This window comes from Cryptotermes secundus, unplaced genomic scaffold, assembly GCF_002891405.2.
Source record: "Cryptotermes secundus unplaced genomic scaffold, Csec_1.0 scaffold313, whole genome shotgun sequence".
NCBI classification, from domain to species: Eukaryota; Metazoa; Arthropoda; class Insecta; order Blattodea; family Kalotermitidae; genus Cryptotermes; species Cryptotermes secundus.
The window spans coordinates 600,323-623,647 of NW_019744412.1; the positions used below are offsets into that span (position 1 = coordinate 600,323).

The following is a 23,325-nucleotide window of genomic DNA, read 5'->3' on the forward strand; positions in this document are numbered from 1 at the left end:
GCATGATCGTTGCATAGCAACGGCCATACGCGTTACAATATTATTCTCAAATTTACGACAAGTCATCCCAAGCGACAGGTTTGCTGTATTCAGTTCTTAAGTATACATTCGTGCTAAATGCCCCATCCATCATATCCGTCTTGGTCGTCCTAATAACATGCGGTGGGTAGTCCAGGTGTAAGTTACGAGCCTCTCACTGTGCAGTTTTCTCAGTACGTGCTTGCGGCCAATTCGTGTCAACTTTCCTCAACGACCCAAAGTACACCGCGTCGCATGAGACTGAATAGTAACTTAGCAAGGATGTGGAAGAAAGTGGTCCTAGCCTAATTTAAGATATGAAACGGTCAACTGCCTGGAAGAACTGAGGAAAACAACGAAAAGCCTCATTCAGGATAGTTAGTGTCCCAGTCGAAATTCCAACAGATTGTCTCCTTGCCACTTGAGCTGACTCGGAAATGTTTCATAAGCAATTAATTGTGTTCTCAGAACTCATTTGCGTACACCGTTTTATTTAAATCTTTGTTTTCCTCGGTGGAAGATTATTCATGATAGAAAATACCCAGGGAGAATGACTGTTGCGTAACAAGTGACGCAAATTCTGAGCTGATGTCAACGCGGTACTGAACCTTCGTTGTCCGCACATGAAAGGGAATTTCTTGCTTAGTTAAATTTATTCCCGTGCTTAATTAAGCACCGTTTCGTAAATATAGATGAGGAACTGGAGATATAGATCCATTCACTTCTAACCTCGACACTAGAAGGAGGTCAGTGTTTATCTTCAAGCCCTGCCGCTTTGTCCCCTGAGGAAGAACCACCGGTACCCACTGGACAGTGGGACCCAGTACTGGTCCGGCCATTCCTGGGTTATGAAGAGGGTATGAAGCCGCGTAAGTCCCAAGTTCACAGGAAGGTACTGCCTCCTTCTTCAGGTTGTAAGAGTGTTCCAAGCAACAGGCAAGACGCCAGCACAAGCCAGTGACTCAGCTTGTGCAAGTATTGAAGCCGAGGTTTTGGGTCCGAGACTAATCATCATTCCCAGTATTTTAGCCCACTTCCGTTATTTTTAAAGAAGTTCTGGGAAGAACTAATCGTCTACTTTCCATTGATAAAACACGGATTGCACAGAAAACGACGCGACAAATAATTCTTCTGTGGTTTCGTGTGTATTCGTTGCAGCGGTAATGTTTCTAGAGTGCCGGTTGCCTAGCAACGATATGGGAGGATACACCTACAGACATAAGGACTGACGTGAGGGATTTATGACGTACACCACTGAGATGGTCTCAGGTGCCATGATATACATACTAAGCTTCATAAAGATCGGTTTAGGCGTTCAGAAGTTAATAGGGAGGTATTCACAGACACACAGACAGCATGGTCATCGCATAAGCTTTTTTCTTATTATTGCTAGTGGGGTGGGACTAAGTCCCTTGTACTGCGGCCACTTCTGGTCTATTATACCAGCCCCAGATGTTAGGTGAGGGTGATTGTGGAGCAATTGGTGGAGTGAAGATTGGCAGGGGAAACCGAAGTACTGGGAGAAAACCTACCCCAGCGTCACTTTGTCCACCACAAATTCCACTTGACCAGACCCGAGATCGAACTCGGGCCGCCGCGGTGGGAAGCCAGCGACTAACCGCTTGAGCTATGACGAGGGGTCGCATAAGCTTACTTTTATTTTTTCAAAATAAGGGAAAATGTTTAAAAATAAATGACACCTTATGAGATTACCTTGCTCTTTGGCTATGTATCCTCAAGCTTTCTGCTTGCTTGCCATACTCTTCCACCTCATTTCTGTACTCCTGGCGATAACTGCGTGTTTGCTCACTCACTCACTCACTCACTCACTCACTAAGAGGGAGCAAGGTCACTCCTTACAGATAACATATATCACGTGACGCTATGTACTGGTGTGTGACGTCACAGCGCATGCCCCAGTTGCGCGGACAAAAAGAAAACAGAAGTCAAATGACCGCCACTTACTGTTGTGTGACGCCACTGCGGACACACAGAAAACATGGTTTCCAATATATTTGCGAGCGCGTATTTCGGGCGTGGCCTCGAAATGACGTCCTTCCATTGTTGCGTGTTGGAACATGTTTATGGAGCTGTGGCCTGGAAATGGATATTCACGTTACATTATAATTGCCTGCTGGTTCAGTACCGACCCTGTTCCATCTTATCTCCTGTAGATCATCCTTATTTTAGAGACACTGGAGATTTCAGCCTACCCCTTTCCAACCCCAAAATGCATGACCAGGTACTGTCGGTGTCTGCGACTGCTTATTCAATATATTCGCAGCTACCCTCCATATCTGGAGGGTGTCTCCTCCATCCGCAACCTGAGGACGCGCCATGCCGTGGTGACAAGGGACCCACTTAAATTCAAGGAATTCATAAGTGCGAACGCAACCTGATCACACAGAACTCATGGCTATAACTTATGAGTCGCAAGATCTCTGTAAGTAAGTAAGTAAGTCAAGGTATCCCTGTAACAGACCTTGGAGGCCCATAGGGTTGTGAGAAGTTGAGGATCTCACATTTTCTAGACAATCGGCTCACAGATGGCGGTAAGGTTGTCAGCCTTACACGCCGGCCGCCCTTTACACCCAGGAATATTCGTGGTACTCATTTCTGTTAGAGGCTGGGTCGAGAAGAGAAGATCTCTGTAACCTTTTGAAAAAAGAAACTAGAAATGGGGGCGCGAAATAGGCCTCAGTAGTTTCAGTAGTAGCTACAGGGTCGTAAATATAACATCTATTTATATGAGCAATTTATTGGTAGGCCATTCATATTGTAACGCGTATAAGTGATTGTAAACGGAGTTTTGGATGGTTAATTGGATTTATTGGACTCTTACTGATCCGTGATTACAAATAATTATAACCGTTTCACTAATTCACACACTTTACAGTTCACTCACTCACCTCCGACTAGAGACGAGGTCAAGAAAATGTGATCTATACATCCACTCTCCCGTACGCCTTCAAGGCGTAGTGCTTTACTGCACAGGGACAAGTTTACCTTACAGCTCACTAGAGCACACACTTAAGTCTTCTCACTCTGCTGCCTTCATTAGCCGTTGTTTGGTAGCGACTTCCAACGGCAGACGTTCCTCTTACTCTGGGTTGCCGAACTGTCCCCGTGCCTCAGCTACCAGCTTCTCACAGCAACATCTCACAACGACTGCATGGCAGCAATCCTAACTAACTAAAGTAACTAACACACTCACTCACTCACTCACCAAATGACTCCACTCCACTCACTGCCTGGACTAACTGTTATGCTTATAACACCTCGACACGGACGGCACAGAAAAATCCGCTCCTCTGTTGCTGTTGATAGCCAAGTGCCTAGTAACGGACGTTGTCTAGTTATTTGTTTCGCAGTCGTTGCCTAGCAACGGGTCTATATGCCACAATATTGTAACTTCCTCGGCTGTCATCCTGTAGTCTGATAGGTGAGTAGCGACATAAGTTGCAGAGAGTATATTTCTACAAACGTTTGTACATATCTACTAGACTATACGGTGTCATGAACCAGACGTCCACAATATCAATCTTCAACTACACTGAAACGTCTAATGTCATATTGATTGGTACATGGATAACTTAGATTATTTAATGATCCTCCATCTACTGCCGAGGCTAAGAATGGTGGAGATGTACCTCCACTCTCCCATATGTCTTCATGGCATAGTGCTTAATTAATTCAGCACAGAAACATCATTATCTGAGCAAACCCCTTAAAATGCAAATGTTACACAATTTGACTGAGATGAGAAGATATTCACAAGTACAGGAGACAGCGTCACATTCCGAATGACGCGTCAGCATACTTGGTTGCTACAAGCCGAATGGTCATGGGTTTCATTCCCGATGAGGTCATTGGATTTCTCTATTGACCTAATCGTTCCAACCGCGCTATGGCCCTGGGGTGTATTCAGCCTCTAACATAAATTAATACCATGAATCTTCCTGGGAGTAAAGGGCGGCCGGCGCGTAAGGCTAACAACCTCACCGCCATCTTTGAGCCGACTGTCTAGAAAATATGGGAACCTCGACTTCTCACAACCCTATGGGCCTCAACGGGCTGTTACAGGGATAGCACAATCCGGGCATTAGCCTGGGGAGCCCGAAGAAACACATGAAAGTCCTGATCTAACACCGACTTAACACGACAGAGATTTGAACCCACTACCACTGACCTACAAATCTGTAGCTTTACCGCTATAGCACATAGATCACAGATGTTAACGAAATTCGGAGCATATCAGAGGGCCCCACTGGCTTGGAGTTATGTGCCAAATATCTGACGGTACTGTACTGGCAGTAAAGTCTCGAATCTCAAATGTTTCTTTTCAATATGTCCCCTACACATTACCATGCAAAGTAGATATGAGCTGTCGGTACGCAAGAAAACGTTCAAACAGCAGTAATGCGTGACGCTTGTTTACACATGGTCTGACAGGTAAATAACAAGACTGGTTCTCTTCATGCGTATATGGAGACATCACCAATCACAAGCAGCCTATTTGTCTCCAAGTTTCACACACGCATTACAATGTCTCTGACATGCTTCATACCGTAAATGAAGAATACTGTGACGTATAGGCCCATTGCTAGGCAACAACTCGTTCAACACATTCACGCGGGAGCCAACACCCACAAAAACAGGACGTCTATTGCTAGACAACGGATCAGTAAACACGCCTAAAACAATACGGGACAACAGAAGACCGTGTTTTCCGTAAATCTGTCAGGAGGCTCTATAACGAGAAATTCCAAGGGAGCTGTTATTTTTGTTATTAGAATTTGAGAGAGTTCAGTTGAGGAAGAATTCATTTGAGAATTTGGTGGAGTTCAGGAAATGGTATTCTAAAGTGATTATAAGAAATGGCAAGAAAAGAATTTGGCTGTGAAACAAAGACGTTGCATGTCATCTGAAGATACAGTGAGACTGTTATAAATCCGTTGCCAGGATGCGACTCGTGAAGACTGAGGAAACTAGTGCGCATGTAACGGTGTAGAATAGCGCCAGAGCTGCAGTGCCTGTAGTCCCGAGTTGTGTGAAAAAGGTGGCAATAAATCCAATCAACCAATCCAAAACCCGTCTTATAAGTCATGCGCAAGCACGTGACAGTACTACCTCTTGGGAGGTGATACCGCGTGATATGGTAGTTTACCAACGTTTCGGGGGAGAGTAATGCCTCCATCTTCGAGGCGGAAGATAAAGTCAAGCGAGTAACACTCTGTTAGAGTCCTTCTGAATCTGGTAACCGAACACCTGTTCAAAACATTACCAACCTTTTGTGAGCCCGGAAGTTCATTGCCGCATTCACAACAGCGAGCCACAGGATCCTACCATGAGCTAGCAGAATCGAGTCCAATCAAAATGGTCTCTCCCATTGAGGTCTTCACAGCTACAGTTTGCATTGATTTCTAATTTCTTACATCCGTGCCCTATGTCCCGTCTATCTTATGCCCACCCTAACGATATAAATCCAGAGTTCACATCATGAAGCTTCTTGTTACCAAATGTTTCCCACCTCTCCCTTGGGTCAAAATTCTCTCTTGAATTTGTCGTCGCGTATTCAAATTCGTCATCATCTCAAGGTTTTGTTTCAAAAGGACGGTATTCGCAGCTCAGATGTTTCGGAGAAGCGTGCTGCCTCCATCCACAGAATCGAAGAGTACCCCGAGAAAACAAGTATGAAGAGAGAGTTACTGAATCGTAGTGGAAGAAGAACCAATGGTCATTATTTTTTAAAACTATGTTTCTGCACAAAAATCTGCAAGATGTAAAAAAATAATTTTGTCATTCTAAACACGAAAGGAAATAAATGACACACATGTCTGATATAAAACTGTTCAACAGGCTGGTCTATAAGTTTATTTTGGAAGTGTTCAGTTGGAAACTTGGTCAACACACCAACTACTCTGATAGGTTTTTCGTGGTTTTCCTCAGTCTCTTCAGGGACAGTACCTTGATGATATCACGACTGTTTCCTTCCAAATCCTTTATGTTCATCAGTCACCTTACCGTCCGACGTTACAACAACATCATTAAATAACCCACTACGATGCATAAAACCAAAGAATCACATACGATAAGCGCTATATAACCATGTTGCCAACTGTTGCGCAACGAAAGAAATCGATCTGGTTATTTAATTTTCAGACGTCAAATACCCATATGTCCCTATTCCCGATCTTAGATCCTTGACGTAATTGTATTTCATGTGACGCTCTCGGCATCCTAACGACATCCTTATCCATTTAATGGCCGATTATCTTGATGTGGTCACGGATATGTTGGGTGTGTTCGCAGACAGGCAACGTGTACATAAGCTAAATACTATGTCGTCTCCATGGCAACAAGAAGCCGCTCTATGCATGAGTGACATATCGTTGCACATAGCAAGGGCAAATCTTGTGGTTGAAATCGGACAATAGACTGGAAGGACAGGTTCGAGTATATGATCTGCTAAGAGAACATCAGCTATATGTGGATATTATGAGCCCTATAGACTGCATAAAATTTCGTCCCTCATCGAAGTTCCTTTAGGTCCTACACATTTCTTGCAATTCAATTTAAGACGTTTGTAAAGAAATTTCGAGACTCAATTTTAATTTCGCGCTAAGCGATCTGGTAACGTTGTTACTTGGAATGTGAGGTTGTGTCCACATAAGCGAGCCAAGCTTCGAACCGAGCCCCGTCGCGAGCACACTCGCAGTTATGTTCACCGACTATGGACGTGTTTAATGTTCGTGACTGGGCTCGGCTCGAAGCTCGGCTCGCTTGTGTGGACGCGCCTTTAGGAGACGCAACAAGGTAGAACTCACAAGGTAAGTCTTGATACCCTACGATCAGTATTCCTTGAACAGTAGTTCGTTAGATCATTCTGTGTCGTCAGCTTTGTCCAGACGTGAAAGTGGAGCGTACAATGGAATAGGGGTCGAATGTGAATTTTTGTGTTAAACTGCAGAAATCGCAAAGTTACAGGCGTTAAAAACAGTTTTTGGTTAATCCCCAGTCCAAAGAAACAACGGATGTCAAAGCCCAAGTTCAAAACAATGTTGATCTGCTTTTTCGAAATTATCCACTTGAACCTGTACCCGAAAGGGCCACCGTTAAGCAGACAATCTCCCATTCTCCGTGCAGATGTTCTATTGTTGCCGTGAGGCGCTAGCGAGGAGAGATTTGGAGAGATCGCTCATAGATCCTTCGTTACGACAACGCACCGACATATCCTTCGCTTCGAGCGTTGCAGTTTTCAGCAGGAAAAGGCATCTCTGCCATGGACCATCCGCCAGACTCTCCTGACTTGGCTCCAGCTGGCTTGTGCCTGCTTCCAGAACTCATGAGCGTGCTGAAAGCAAAGTGTCTCTCGGACGTTGGGGACATTAAGTTATCTGTGAACAAAAATTGTTACAGGCATTCCTCTTCAGGATTTTAGAAACACTTTGGATGCGGTGGAAACATTGTAAAGAACTCGAGGGAGATTTCTTTGAAACGTTCTGGGTCGCTAATATCTGCTTAATTAATTAAGCACCACGTCATGAAGACGTATGTGGGAATGAAGGTATAGCTCCAACCTTCTTGACTTCGACACTGTATGGAGGTGTGTGGTCAGCTTCACGCCCCGACCGCTTTACTCCTGGTATCCATTGGATACGAGGGTAATAAACATTCATTTCTCGTATTGTCGTGTTTACGGAATAATGAAATTCCTTGTATCCGGCTTGCTATAAATTCCTGAAATGTCCCTTGCCTTCATTTAAGGTTTTATCTAAGACCCAAGAACCCAGATAAGTATTTGTGTTATCACACCAAGCAGCTGTCTGCAGGCCAAGCCGTCGTATTTATCTCCAGTAAGGAAAACGATCGTGGGAAGGTCAAGGCACAGCCTACCTCGTGTGGCTTGCCTTCCTCAACCAGGCCATAGGTAACACTGTAGTAAGCATGGTGGGTTTGAGGTGCTCACAGTGGTGGCTATGTGTTGTGGGATGTGACGCAGTCCAGTCCAGTCCAGTTAAAGTTCGCCGGCGTCACGGGGTAAACGTACCGCATACGTCTTCAGGACGCTTGTAGGTTGCTTCTGGCTGGTTACTTGATTTTTCTACTTTTCGAATCGGAAAATGGAAGCGAAAAGTAGGTGGACTTCTACCAGGTCACACGGCGTCCCTGTATTCAAGGCCCCAAAGTGTCCTCCGTCACATACACGTTTGTCCGGCCAGCTCGAGTCTTGTGTTCTGGAGGCATGAGTTCGAACCTCAGCCGCATGAGGTTTTAATGGGTTTTTCTCACTTTGCCCATGCGAATCACGTGATTAAATGATATTCGATATTCTCATGGCGGCCTCATATGGGATGTTCGCTATGGTGTGGCTAACGCTGTGGCTTTTCTCCACTGTGTAGCTTATTCGGTATAGCGACGGCTATGACCGGTAGGGGGAAGAGTTTTCCTCTTCTCCACAGCGCACACGCTGGTGCCCACCCAGCCTCAATCCCAATGGGTACCGGGAGCTCTTTCCCCGGGGTTAAATTTTCCGGGGCGTGAAGCTGACCATTCACCTCCATCTAGTGAAGAGGTCAAGAGTTGTACAGTTGTACCTCCACTGCCCATAGGTCTTCATGGAGAGGTCATTAATTAAGAGAACTTTACCTTTCTTATAGAGGCAGAGAAGTTTGTTTAACCGACTCAATTTTATTCTTGTGATGGTGTTCTTTTGTCTGTACTGTAACCTTAAGATGGCATTGGCCCATCTTACTGTGTGCTTTAACTCATCTGTTGTTTCCAGATTCTGCAACTTTACGAAATATCAGTCAGAGACCTTCTAGCGTCAGACAAGGGTATCGTTCTCCTGACATTTTACCGGTCTTCTTGATGGATGCTCAGCTTCAATTTTATGCAGGTGCAAACGGACTGTTTGGTTGAAAACGTAATCAGATGCGAAGGCTGAAATTCCCACAGCGATACCAATATCTTGTGTCTGAAGCCTTGTGAGCTGGTATATTGGTACCAAGGGTCCCAAGGACACTGCTACAGTCATCTTTATGCACGGTTAATGGGGATGATGAAGGAAGAAGTAGATTCCTCCGAAACACTGGCAACAATTACGTATGGTGTCACAACCCAGAATGTCACGATGCACATTTTCAAAGACACTAAACCTGAAGTCTAGAACATAAAGCGAAACTGAGCATTCAGCCTATATATATATATATAAATGCAAATAGGTTCCCTCGTCTCATGAAAGATCTGACGGGATATTAGGCAACGTTTGGTCTAATTTCCGGTTCCGGGACAATAGTCAGCACTATCATTTACATCCGGCAGAGCTCACTCGGGTGTTGAACTTGGTCACCTCGGTTCTTCTGTACGGTATCAGAATATTTACATATACATAATTACGTAAAATGTTGCCCACTCGATCCATGACTCCGAGAGTCATGAGACGGTAATATAGGAGCATGAGTCCCGCGGTACTCGGAACGGCGAATGACTGTGCTGCCGAGGACCAGCAGTAATTTACTCACCTACCCAAATGGGCAGAGTTAGGACACCAAGCAGTAACTTGATTTGTAACGATATGAAATATATTCAGTATTTTCATTAGCTTTAACTTGTATTAAAACTAGATGTGGAAATGTCCCACGTTTGAATAGAAGCCTGCCTACATACAAAACAGAATCACACACCGCGACAATACAGTATCATAACATGAAATATCCTCCCGCGCACGATAGGAGAAACGATTCTCTAACAAACAATATATATTCTTCAGCGCACACCCTCACGTCTTACTTTACTGCTAATTAAAACCAAGTCAAACGCCTCGCCTTGCTATCCATAAAGCAGATCTGTTCTACCCATCTCTCTCTCTCGCTATTGTTATGGTAAAGTGATATGTGACATGTTACCAGGGCGGGCCTCAGCAACGGGGCATTGTTTGAGACATGTCGCCCCCTCAAACGAGCTACTGCAACGCGGCTGAAATCTGGGAGTAAGAAGAGGTAGCGAGTAACTTAACATTCAGAGGCCAGAAGCTCAGAGAAATAATACTTTAATTTTCAGTTCCTACCTCACAGGAAATATACTGCTTTCCCGTTTCAAACATCAATCAGTTAACGCCATGGAGGGAAATAAGAGAGAGTCAGTAAATAGGTCATAGATGGATATAAAACGTAAAACATGTGATATTGGAACATGAGAAAAACGTTTATTTCTCGACATATCCTCCACCAACACTGCTACACTTGTCCCATTGCTTTACCACTGCGAAGAAACCCGCAGCATAGAAGTCTTCTGACTGTTGTCTCAGCCACTTCCGCGCAGCGAAACGTTTGCCACGCAGTTGTGAACCGCTTTACGAGACAAACACATCCCACTGTAAACAGAAAACTTCTTTACGAATATCATTTGCATTGAGTCCTTTTGCCAAAAAAAAAAGTACACAACAGAACGCAGCTTTTCGGTATTACACTCCTCAAGACAGCCGCCATTTTTACTGATGAAACCAGCCTCTGAACATGCGCATGCGCGTCTGCTACCTTGACTGTCATGAAGCTGGACTGTGCTGCTACCTAGTGATACAGATAGGAAACCTATGGCGTCCATTACAGCTGCTTTACTTTCATTTGTGACGTAATTACTGACTCTCCCTTGCAGTTGTTAATTATTTTGAGATTCACACCACATAAATACACTCTGTGGTTAAAAAGAAAATATCTTGAAAGGTAAAACAAGCGGTACATATATAGCCACTGTGTTTTATAAAGCCTCCTTGAGGACTATCACCTTATCGTGGAGATATTTGCGTGTCCCATTGACCTGAAGAGCTATTGGTAGGTCCGTCTACGCCAGAAATGTCAAAGGGCACGGGATAGAGGAAGTGTAGTCCCTGGTCCTCCAGCTTGGGGGTTCGGTGTGGGGCTAATGACCCCACCACGGAAATGTTGATCGTTACAAAACCACGGAGGAGGACAAGGACCCATACAGGGCTGCAGCGCCAGTAAAGAAAATTAAATATTTTCTGAACTTAGCCGCAAAGCGGATGTACTGTCTCACTGTCACCAACGTTTCGCACTGACGTAACAGTAAACAGAAGGCAAACGTTCACAGTTCCGTGACGTACCTCGTTCGAGGTGCGAAACCTAAACTCGCCGTGACATTGGCTACGCTTTCCACGGTCAGCATCAAAGTAGCTCCGTAATAAGTCGCCTACAGAAAGTCCATTGAGAAACTTTGTCTGTCACATTGGGGGTAAAAGGTAAAGTTGTCCCTGTGCTTAACTAATTAGGCACTACGCCATGAAGGCGCATGGGGGAACGGATGTATAGAACTACATTCTCTTGACCTCGGCACTAGTTGGGGGATGAGTGGTCAGCTTTAAGCCCCAGCCGCTTTAACCCTAAGGAAAAAATCCCCGGCACCAATTGGATAGGAGGTTGGGTGGGCCCCAGAGCCGGTCTGGACGCTGTGCAGAAGAGACAAACCTTGTAGTGTCGGGAATAGAACCCGGGCCTTTCAGTCCGTAGCCTGTCGCTATACCGATAGAGCTATCTGAAATAATAATAATAATAATAATAATAATAATAATAATAATAATAATAATAATAATAATAATAAAGGTAAAATTGTCCCTGTTCTTTATTAATTGAGCACAACGCCATGAAGGCGTATGGGGGAGCGGATGTAGAGATCCACATTTTCTTGACCTGGGCACTAGTTGGAGCTGAGTGGTCAGTTTCACGTCACAGCCACTATACTCCCTGGTACCCCATTGGATAGGAGGTTGGCGGGGCTCCAGAGCCGGTCTGGAAGACGTGGAGAAGAGAAAATTCTTGACCATATAGGGACTTGAAATCCGACCCCTTGGTCGAACATTTCGTAGCCACTCGCTATATCGACTGAGCTATCCCGGCTCCCGTCACCTCAGGGAAAGAACGTAAACTCAGGGTGTTTGAGAACAGGGCACTGAGGAGAATATTTATTGGCCTTCATAAATGTTACCCTGTAGTATAAATGTTGCTTGGGAAGAGTGGACGACTTCTTGGATGATCTAGGCATACAATGGATCATAAATAGACAGAATGTGAGGATATGGACTGAATTCAGCTGGCTCAGGATATGACCAGTGGTGGGCTCTTGTGAACACGGTAATGAACCTTCAGGTTCCGTTGATGATACGAAATTTCTTTATTATTTGAGCGCTTATGAGCTCCATACTGATAATTCTATTTCATGCAGTTAGTTAGTTCTTACAGAAATGACTCAAAATACCTTATCTAAATAATGGTCCAGTATTACAAAATTCTGAGCAATATTTTCGTATTGTAATGTGTTGTAAATAATCAAGAACTGTTCTGACTTCAAGGAACAACAAAAGAAAACATAAATTACGATCAACAGGGAGTATAAGAACAAATCGTGATGGTATCTCCGCATTGCATGGACCCATCACGGCCCGCGACGAAAAGACCGGCTTCGTAACAGTTGGGAACAGGACAAAAATAAAGCGCTGAACAAAACTCGATTGAACACGGCGCGGCCATACTTCAAGAAGCATCGAGTGTGTCACACGACTCCAGAAGACACATTAATATTCTTTCGCAAACACTATCTTATGTCTCCATTTTATCTTACCTGTTTTAAATACCAAACTTCAACTGCTATTACACACATCATTTTATCCTAAAAAAAAGTGTTGGCGGGGACGGGGTGAAGGGCTACAGACATTCTTCAACCTGTTCCACATATACCTTTATAAGAAACAATGAAATTATATGGCTTTATAGCCCATTGTTTTCCATTCAACATGTATTCCTATGCATCTTCTCCTTACCACCTACGCGCATGCGCCTACGTCGCTTCGCATCGTGATAGCATCGGGACCATATACAGACCCCATGTGGCTGGCCGGTACTGCACGATCATTTCAGAAATAGGTGTAACTAGATGCAACCCGCATGTAGATGGCTCGCATTAGAATTTCAGCCCTTCCAGCCCGAGCAGATAGCGAGATAAGAAACAATGGTGGAGTACCAGAAAAGTAAAAATCATGGGATAAATGACAGACACTTTATTTCGAGGCGCAAAAACATTACCATTTTGTTAGAAAGTTCGAAGGATTCGCTTGCTTGTTCTTCTGATCAGGACAGTATAAAAGTGAAGGCGGTAAAGCTATCGCTGTAACAGGCAGTGGAGGCCCATAGGGTTGTGAGACGTCGAGGATCCCACATTATCTACAAAATCGCCTCACAGATGGCGGTCAGTTTTTCTGGCTTACGCGCCGGCAGGCCTCCCTTTAACCCCAAGAAGTCTCCTGGTACTCATTTCTGTCAGAGGCTGCGTCGACTTAGAGTGGTTACAAGCAGTGGCTTGAGACAAGGTCTGAGAGATTTTGATTTTCTGAATGAATGTCCACTGCACAAACTGAAGAGATAATTTGGTGGCTCTGACAGAAATTGAGCTTAATTCTGATGAATTTAGCCCGGGAGGGCTGCATGAGAAGCCCGCAGTAGCAACATGGGAACCATCTCAGCATTTGCTTGAAGACTGAGGAAAACCAAGAGAACCTGTGTCGAGTTGGCAGGTCACAGGACCCTCCGGATGGGCAGTGATATCTAGCGAGCAGTCCGGCAAGCAGAAGAATATGATAGTTTTTGAAGTCAGAAGTTCGTCTATTTGATGCTCAAAAATGTAGTTCGTACCTCGCAGGAAACATAATGTGTCTTCATTATCAGTGCCAACCAGTCAATGCCGTTTATTGAAATAAACGCTGTTTATTGTGCGAACCACGCGAAACATGACGCCTGAAAGCCGGAATAGCGGAGCCAGAGTAGACATTCGTTGCTAGGCAACGACTCGTTAAACGGTCCCGCAGCAACGAATACGTAAGCAACAATCGAAATATTGTTGGCTTATAACGATGGAAACGGTGTTTTCTGTTGGATCCACCCCGAGGCTATATAACGAGGATCACAGTCCAACTTAAGAATAATTGAGGGAGTTTCTTGAGATGGCAGCCAAAGTTGATCAAGAAGAGATGGCAAGAAAGGAATTAGATTGCGCAAAGAAGACTTCATGTGTGCTGCAGTTACAATGAGACTGGTAAAATTGCTGTGAGATCCGTTGCCAGGATACGACTAGTGAATATTGAGAAGACTTAGCACGGAGTGATTTTGAGTGCGGGAAACAGCGATAGTGCTATAGTTACTTGTAGCTAACACCTTTAAGTGGCCAATAACTCTATTCGCCAATCCAAACACCGTCTATAGTCACTGATAAAGACAATATTCTGACCACACGTGTTGAAATTGTGTCTTAAAAGTAGTATTTAATGTTAAACTAAGTGGTGCATACAATTATGATTACCTTGTGGAGGTTATAATTATTTGCAACTACTTGTGTTTAGCATATGGGATGGCAGTCACCTAATCATAAATTTAAGTCTGCCACCTTACTTCGCGTGAAGGAGCCAGGATAGCTCGGTCACTGTATTAACTATACTATGAGCTAGACAACCGGGGAACCGGTGTTCAGTTCTCACCACAGGAGATATTTCTATTCCCCACAGAATTTAGACAGACAAATGAGGATTAGAAAAGAAGTGGTCGTGAACTTTTCCTAGCAACTGTCTGCAGAGACTAAGGAAACCCATGAATATCATTAATGAGGATAATTCTTGTCGCTTCAGAGATGCGATCCCAGAACCTCCTGGATTTTAGTCTAGAGCGGTACCGCTACTCTAACCCGCTAGAAGGCTATTACAAAAACGTTGTGACTTTATGTGCAAACTAGGGAGGTGGGGAATTTCCACATAATTGATGAAATGTTCAATCCTTGTTACTTGCATGGGTGTGAAACTTGGACCCTCACATTAAAGGAGGAGCATAGATTGGGGAAGAAGGGACAAGGGGTTGGAGAAAACTACTTGAAGAAAGAATGTAATTTCGCGTCTCTATTTTGCACTGAATGTTCTTATCGTGATGACGTCACGGAGGATCAAATGACGGAGAAGTGCGCACAGAAGGTTAGAAACAATTGGTAGCCCTAAGCGTGATGACATGATAATATTAAAATGGATATTAAAGAAGTGCTGTATGAGAACATGGAAAAGACTGGTGTGATTCAGGAAAAAGGCCCAGTGGTGGGTTTTTGTGTGTGGGGGTTCATATGTGCGTTAACGCCTTAAGGCCATTTTACACCTATACGAAAGTGAATTTAAACATCGTTCACTAAACCCGGTATAAGATTAAATGGTCTGCTTGATCGTGGCGACGTGTAATTAGGTGGGAGATAGACGCTTCGGAGAAACATACATCCTCCATCTTCACGGTCGAAGAACAAGTCAAGCAAAAAACCAGCAGAAAGCTGACGTCAAGATCAGTCCAGTTCTGTTTGCCACCTACTTCTCTTGGTTTCTTACTTGGCTCTTTCTTCGACCGTGAAAATGGAGGCGGTACGTTACTCCGAAACATTGGACACTTTTCGAATCACGCGCAGGTACAACCTAGGAAACCGCAGTCTTAAAAATGTAGCTTCTGTCACGCTGAGCAGCGGTCGCATTTGCAATGTCATTTTATAATAAGAGCGAGAGTATATATTGTGTTAAAACGGACACAGCTACGAGCTGTAAAGAGGGCAGTGAGATCGTAAAACAGCATTCAAATAAGAGCATGAAGAGAGGCATTTAAACGAACGAATCCGCCTCTCCAGACTGACACACCGACCATCTGCCTTGTAGTACTGTTCGGGCAGGCTTCACTGGGCACGGTTCGTAAATCTTCGGAAAACTTAAGAGGCGCTAAATTTGCTGAAGCGGTACCGTAGCTGGTTGAGGAACTATGCTACAAGCCGGAAGGTCAAGGTTTCGATCCCCGATTAAGCCACTGGATTTTTCAACTGACCTAACACTTCCAGCCGCACTATGGCTCTGAGGTCGAATAAATCTCTAATATAAATGAGTACCTGGAATCTTCCTGGGGGGTAAAGGACGGACAGCGCGTAAGGCTGACAACCTCACTGCTATCGGTGAGCCGGTTGTCTACAGAAAATGTGGGAGCCTCGACGTCTCACAACTCTATGAACCTCCACAGCCTGTTGCAGGGAATGCTTTAACTTTTTTTTATACATCACTTGAGTTCTTCCCCAATAATTCAGCTTCTCAAAGTTCAAATAAAAGAAGACAAGAAGTTCTGGGAACAACCTATTGCCCACTTTGCTTTCACTAAAATTCGAGTGTCTGATTTCAAGTAGAAAGAAAACTTTAGTACTTACGTGTGGAGAAGCAAAAAAGAAAAACAGCAGAATTGAAAGGCTGCAGTGTCAGTACTGTTGTTAAGAGGAATTTACTATATTACATAATTTAGATGATCTTAGGTGGCATGATTCACATACCAAATTTCATGAAGATCTCATAGGCCTTCAAGCATTATTAAGCTTATCCGTCAGCAAAGTAAGAGGCTGTAATATTAGTGTCATTGATGGGCCAGTTTGAATGACACACATACCAAGATTCATGAAGATTTTTCAGGCATTAAGAAGTTGTTACAGGTGAGTGCAGCGTATACAAACATACAGACAGCAAGATGATATCATAAGCCTATTTTTCAATAAGTAAAGTAAGCTAATGTTTAGCCTGGGGGGAGGGGGGTCAAAATAGCAAAATTCCACATCAACGACCACCATCACGAAGCAATGCGGCCATATTTAGGGTTGATGTCCAACTGTCAACAGAATGCAAAATGGTTTTCTAACTAAATTTCCTCGAGAATGGAACCTTTCAGGTGAAAACCTTGCGCTGTGATACCCACTCCACTGTAACTCTATAAACCCTTTCACCACACGTTCGGGTATCATGCTCACGTCACAGGAACTCCGTCTGAACGCTGTGGGAAACTGCAGACAGCTCAGCAGAGAAGGGGCCCAAGCCCTTCAATTTGCCCATTAGCGAGACCCATCAATTAAAGCGATTATTTTTTAGTTAGGAAGGTTTAAGTGACGTTGGGGGAACGCTCCTAAAGGCTGGACAAGATGGCCGTCTACATGCCTCGCGCTTAATAACAGTTCTGCTTTCAAGCGCACATCGAAAAACTAGACAAGTGTTTCCGGTTGCGATAATACCTTCCGAGACTTGTTGGCACAAAATACTGCGCAACATTTTAAAACTCAGTTGTTACTGTAACGGTAAATTTCCCAAACTGTAACTGCGAGGTCCTCAGCTCGAAACTCGATCGAGGTACCAACTATCTTGACTGAGGCTATTCCTGATTCATCGGAATCTCTAGGCAAATGTTGGGATAGTATGTCGAGTAGACATAACCGTTTCCTTCCAGATTCTTTCCAACTCATCTATCATTCTACACATGAGAGTCAGTAAATATGTCACAAATGTAAGTAAAACATTTGCAATTGACGTAATAGGTATCCTATCTGTATCACTAGGTAGCAGCACAGTCCAGCATCATGGCAGTCTAGGTAGTAGACGCGCATGCTCATGTTCAGAGGTCGCTTTCGTTAGTCAAAATGGTCACCGTGCTTGAGAAGTGTAATACCTAAGACCAACGTCCTGTTGTGAACAAACGGACTCAATGCAAAATATATTCATAAAGAAATGTTTCCTGTTTTACGGTGAAGTTTCTGTCATGTAAATCGGTTCAAACTAGGTCGATAAATTCTCTCAGGGACCTTCGAAAGTCGCATATGATGCCCGATGGGGGAGTGCTAAGACAATACTCAAAATTTTTCTATGCTGTGGATTTTCTAAGCACTGTTAAAGCGATGGGACAAGTGCATTAATGTTAGTGGAGGATATGTCGAGAAATAAATGTTTTTTTTTTTCCAGTTTAGAAATATCGCAAGTTTTACGTTTTATATCCATTTGTAAGCTATCTACTATTCTCCCTCGTATATTAGCTACAGAGAGCGTAGTTAAGTAACCCTCACAAACTAGGTAAAACACGGTTCCTTTTTTGTGAAATTAATTAATAGGCAGGGTTTTCTGTGTTCTTTAATTTTTCAGCAGTGTTGGATTCAGCCCTGCAGCCCCAAAGTTCGGCCTAAATCGAACTAGCATCAATTAATGTACAGTGAGATATTCGGCTTCGGTCCACGTCAAGAAATTATCAAATCTTCATTCCACTTCATTCACTAACACTCGAAATGCATTTTTGTTTCTTTCATTGAAGTTCTTCTTTCTCTTCCATTAAAATAATGGAGGCTTATGAGATCACGTTATTGTCTGTGTCTGTTTATTCCGTCCAATCGTTTCTAGGCAACGGCTCGGTAAACATGTTCCCACGGCAACGAATACACATGCATCAATAGAAGAACTGTTGGTCTCCTTTCGAATGTTCCCATTATCACCTTTGTTATGTTTTTCGACATATGTGAAGGATATACATATATTTTATATTAAAGGTATCCACCCCACAATACTAGTGCTCAAATATTAGATAGGGAAACCACTTATTAAAATCTGAACCTAAGAAAATATCATTCAACATTCTTCTAAACATTAAAACAAAAAAACGAACACATCACTATATATGTTTTGACTAAACTATAAAATACAATTACAAGATGTCAGCTCTAGCAACTTGTGGTTTCCTGTAAACAATGTGATTCTCTAAGCAGTTTAACAGATGGAAGGGAAATAATTCACTGATGCTCTATACTACATGATAGCACATGTATGCCTGGAAGATTAGATGGCAAGAATGCAATCCCTTGTCTATCACACCGAAATACACATCTAACTTACAAATCACTTCTTATCATTCTTCATGTTATAACACATTCTCCAAACACCATTGTGCACATTTTACACTGTCGTTGAACAGGATTGCCAGCATAACACCAATGACAACATGTGTTTCACCTAGCATACCACTCCGTTATAAGCAATAATTCTTCATACAAACAAGATATGTAAATAAAAGGGAAACTTTTCAATCCACTGTGGCTGAATGGAAATCTTAACATTCTTGAAAACACTACAAAACCGCACTACACATCACTGTATATATTACACGCAAAAATATAACGTCACACTAGAGAATTTAAACTGCATTTTTCACTCGACATTATTGTGACTAAAACAACATGCATTATACCAACCACCTTCTGTCACGCAGAACTAAGTTATAGATTCAAAAAATAACTTCTTCAATGGGAACTAGAAATTCACTTTGCAACATCTTTTTACAAGTACTTATACTAATGCAAAAGAAATGTATTTCATTCTGACTAATAACCTACTCACACGTGTAATATTCAGAGGCTACATACCAAAACTACAACCCGTTTTCTGTCATATCACATATGCACTCATAATATCTAATTCACTCTCTATCCATATAACCACTAACACACATTTTGTGCAAATCACTGTACATATTTCACACGAGATTATTAATAGTAATGCAAGAATAACCTGAAAGACACACTGTCTTTCACTACACCCACTATTCTTAAATGTACTTACTTTCGTCAAATCAATAGATGTACGTTATGGTGTATTCTTCCTCCACACATACTTCAGTTTCATGGTTCAGAGGGAAAACACTTCGATTTCTTTGTGGAACACAGGAAACACATGTTTGCAAAATTTCGTGCACTCGCCATTACACGGTCCAGGATAATACACACATTAAAGCCTACCATTTGCACTATCTCACTGAATCTTTTAAGATATTCTTTCAGGCAGATACGTGTAATTAAACAGAACTTGTACATATATGTATATAAACATACACACATAACACCGACTTATTATTATTAATAAGCACCTCTTCATACCAGGAAAGAAAAGTACCTTGATTTTGTACACCGGATATTTATGTCACAGTGACAGGTCAGTCAACCACCTAAGATATTTTATTATGAATTATGGAACTTTACGGCATTTCTTCAAATTGTGATGGAAAAATTACTAAGTGTTTAACCAGGGCGCGCCATAGCTCAAGCGGTTAGTCGCAGGCTTCCCACCGCGGCGACTCGGTTTCGAGCCCGGGTCTGATCAAGTGGGTTTTGTGGTGGACAATGTGGCGCTGGGGCTGGTTTTCTCCGAGTACTTCGGCTTCTTCTGCCAATCTTCATTCCAACAAATTCTCCATCATCATAATCACCCGGGGCAGGTTAAAATAGGCCAATCAGTGGCCGCCGTGCCGGGTGGACCCATTTGGACTTCACCCCCCACTAAGCGAATTTAAAAAAAGAAAAAAGAAAATGGTTAACCATGTAAGAATTGTGGGGTTACTGTCACTCAAAGAAATGACGACCCAGATCAGCCATCATCAGATGATTCGTGAGAAATTCAAAGACTGGTGAGCGAATATACATGAGCTGTAATGCTGGTATAGAATTGATCGCATCGGTCACCATTATATTTTTTGTTGTGAGCACCACAAACCGGGTGTAGCATTAACAGATGAATAATCATGTATTAACAAGTATGACCCACTTAATAAATTAGTCCTATTTTCCATGGCGGAAGCATAAATTTTTTCTAAGTGTTTATTATTAATATGCAGAACATACGTCCCAACTAGTAGTCGACTTTTATTTGCATGCGAGTCCCGTATGGCAATAGCAACTGATGCATTAGTTCATAATTCCATATTCAGATGAGAAGGGGGAAAATAATGTAGAGCAAAAAATATTAATGTATTATCTGGATGAATAGATATATTTAATACACAACACTCACTCATTCGGGGAAGTGAGCCCTTCTTGAGTTGCTGCCAATTGTGCAGCCACGCAAGAACTTCCCAGCATTTTATGGAACCCGAAGTTTCATTACCGTGTTCACAAGAGCCCTCCCTTGTCCTTATCCTGAGCCAGATCGTGGTTCGCAGCTATTTAAACAACATCCGTCATAAATATTATCAACACCTGGAACTTTCAATTGACCTAATCCTCCCAGCCGCACTACTGCCCTGGCGTCGACTTAGCCTCTAACAGAAATGAGTACCAGGAATATTCCTAGGGGTAAAGGGCGGCCGGTGCTTAAGGCTAACCTCACGGCCATCTCTGAGTCGATTGTCTAGAAAATGTTGGGATCCTCGACGTCTCAAAACCTTATGGGCCTCCACGGCCTGTTACAGGGATAGCTTTTTCTTTTATAATAGTATTAAACGCGTAGTTTTTGTCTGGGTTCCGTCATCATTTGTATACTATTGATCACCTGATGATGACATCTCTCGGCCGAAGCATGTTGTGAGTGTGTCCATGAAGTGAAATTTAAAATGTTACTCACAAGAACCTCGTGGAGGAGGTTGGCTCGTGTCACCACTTTCTTAATTTGAGCTAAGGGCGCTGGCTGCTTAGCGCCGCGTCGCGGAGGGACAAGACACGACTCTTTTGTTTGTGCTGCCACGTCTGCTCGCAATGCTTGTCGGGCGATTACTTCCACTAATTGTGGCGCCGGGTGTGAGCGCTCTGGAGGGAACACAAGAAAGACGGTGTTCTCGGACCTGGAGAAAGAAAATCGGAAATTGGGTTAATCGAAGTGAGGTACGAGACCGGGGTGCAAAATATATCTTTCTCTGTCTCTCCGATTGTTCTCTGTCCTTCTCTGCCTCCCTTTGATGACAGAAAAGTTAAACCGAGGTCCCCTGCAAGTCAGAGAAACACTGCTCTCCTCTTACCCTCACTTTATGTCTCCAACCTGATGACACTCATCCGTGACGGGAATTTCAGTATAGCACTTACCGAATTTGGATTCACTTTAATGCTTAAAACACAGTGATAACTATGCATACCGCCTGATTTAACGTAAAATAATAAGTTATGGGAAGAACTAATCGCCCGCTTTTCTTTGATATGACACGGACTGAATAGAAAAGCGACGCGTTTAACAATTCTTCTATTGTTGTTTGTGTATTCATTGCAGAATTAACGTATTTACGGAGCCGTTGCCTAGTAACGATACACTTCTAGACACATAGACTGACTGGGGGGATTTACGAAGTACTCCGTTGAGATTGGCTCAGGTTCCATGATATACATACCAAGTTTCATAAATATTGGTTCAGGTTTTCAAAAATTTGTAAGGAGGGATACACCGACACAGAAACAGCATGTTGATTGCATAAGCCTACTTTTGTTTATTTTAAATAAGGAAAGCAGTCTAATAACTCTGCCTTTGTTTCCCACATGTATATATATATATATATATGTGTGTGTGTGTGTGTGTGTGTGTGTTTCATAAAATTCTCAGAATAAACAGTTAAAGGTTTTCGTTTCTTTGGTAATGGAGGTGCAGTGTGTTCTCTGTGAAGTAGGAACTAAATTTGAACATATTATTTAGGTTAATTTCAGGTTTCTAAATAAGAGGCAGTTTTCAGCCGGAAGATCCTGCGACCGGTCTCTCGACACAGGTTTTATTTGTTTTCCTCTGTTTCCTAGCAAATGCTCAGATGTTCTCAAATTCCGTGCTGCTACCACGTGCTTCTCATTCTTCCATCCCGGATTTAAATTCATCACGTCCCTTTCCTGTCAGACTCACTGAAATTATTGTTGCAAATTATACGTTGGCATTAGTTCAGAATTAAAAATTCCTCTGCCCCTGTCTCAAGCCATTGCTTCTAACCGTTCTCAGGTCTTCACTTTCACACTACTCCTACTGAACGTACCGGAGGTCGAAACGTGGGAATGTTCTGACAACGCAATTGTCCTTACCCCCCCCCCCACGAAAAAAAGAATAAGTTATTTTTACTTTATGCGCCCCGTTGTATATATATGATATTAAATTTTTGTACCGTCACGAAGCAACGTTTGATTATTTTATAATACAACGACTGACATCAAGTGAAAAACAATAAGTGAGCCGCGAATACACACAAACATATGAACATCGTACCAATTATAAAAACTATACACACAATTTAAAATGAAATTTACGAACACATAAAACCGAACACAACATAGCACACGACGAAGCCACTCAGTCGGTATAGCGACGGACTCCATGCTGAATTGCCCGAGCTCGATTTCCAGCAGTGCAAGTTCCTTCTCCACAACGTCTAGACTGATTCTAGGGGACAACCAGCCTCCCAGCCAATGGATACCGGGGTTCATTCCCCAAGGGTAAAGCGGCAGGGGCGTGAGGCTTACCGCTCACCTCCATCTAGTTCCGAGTTCAAGAAATGGAGATATACCTCCAGTCCCCCCATACATCCTCATACATCCTCATAGCATAGTGATTAAATAAATTAATGGACAACTTCATTTTTACTTTCGGTTTTATAATATCGCAAAAGAACAGTATTTTCTTATATAACAAGTTCACAATTCATAATTTTATGATGTTAA

General features: G+C 42.9%; 1 long non-coding RNA gene across 1 annotated transcript in view; it reads right to left on the reverse strand.

Annotated features, from left to right (window-relative positions):
- LOC117283120 overlaps positions 1 to 23,325 on the reverse strand; it is a 337,433-nt gene that overhangs the window by 114,473 nt on the left and 199,635 nt on the right. Inside the window, exon 4 of the long non-coding RNA XR_004514134.1 lies at positions 21,269 to 21,485. This is a non-coding gene — a long non-coding RNA (uncharacterized LOC117283120). The remainder of the gene's footprint in view (positions 1 to 21,268; positions 21,486 to 23,325) is intronic.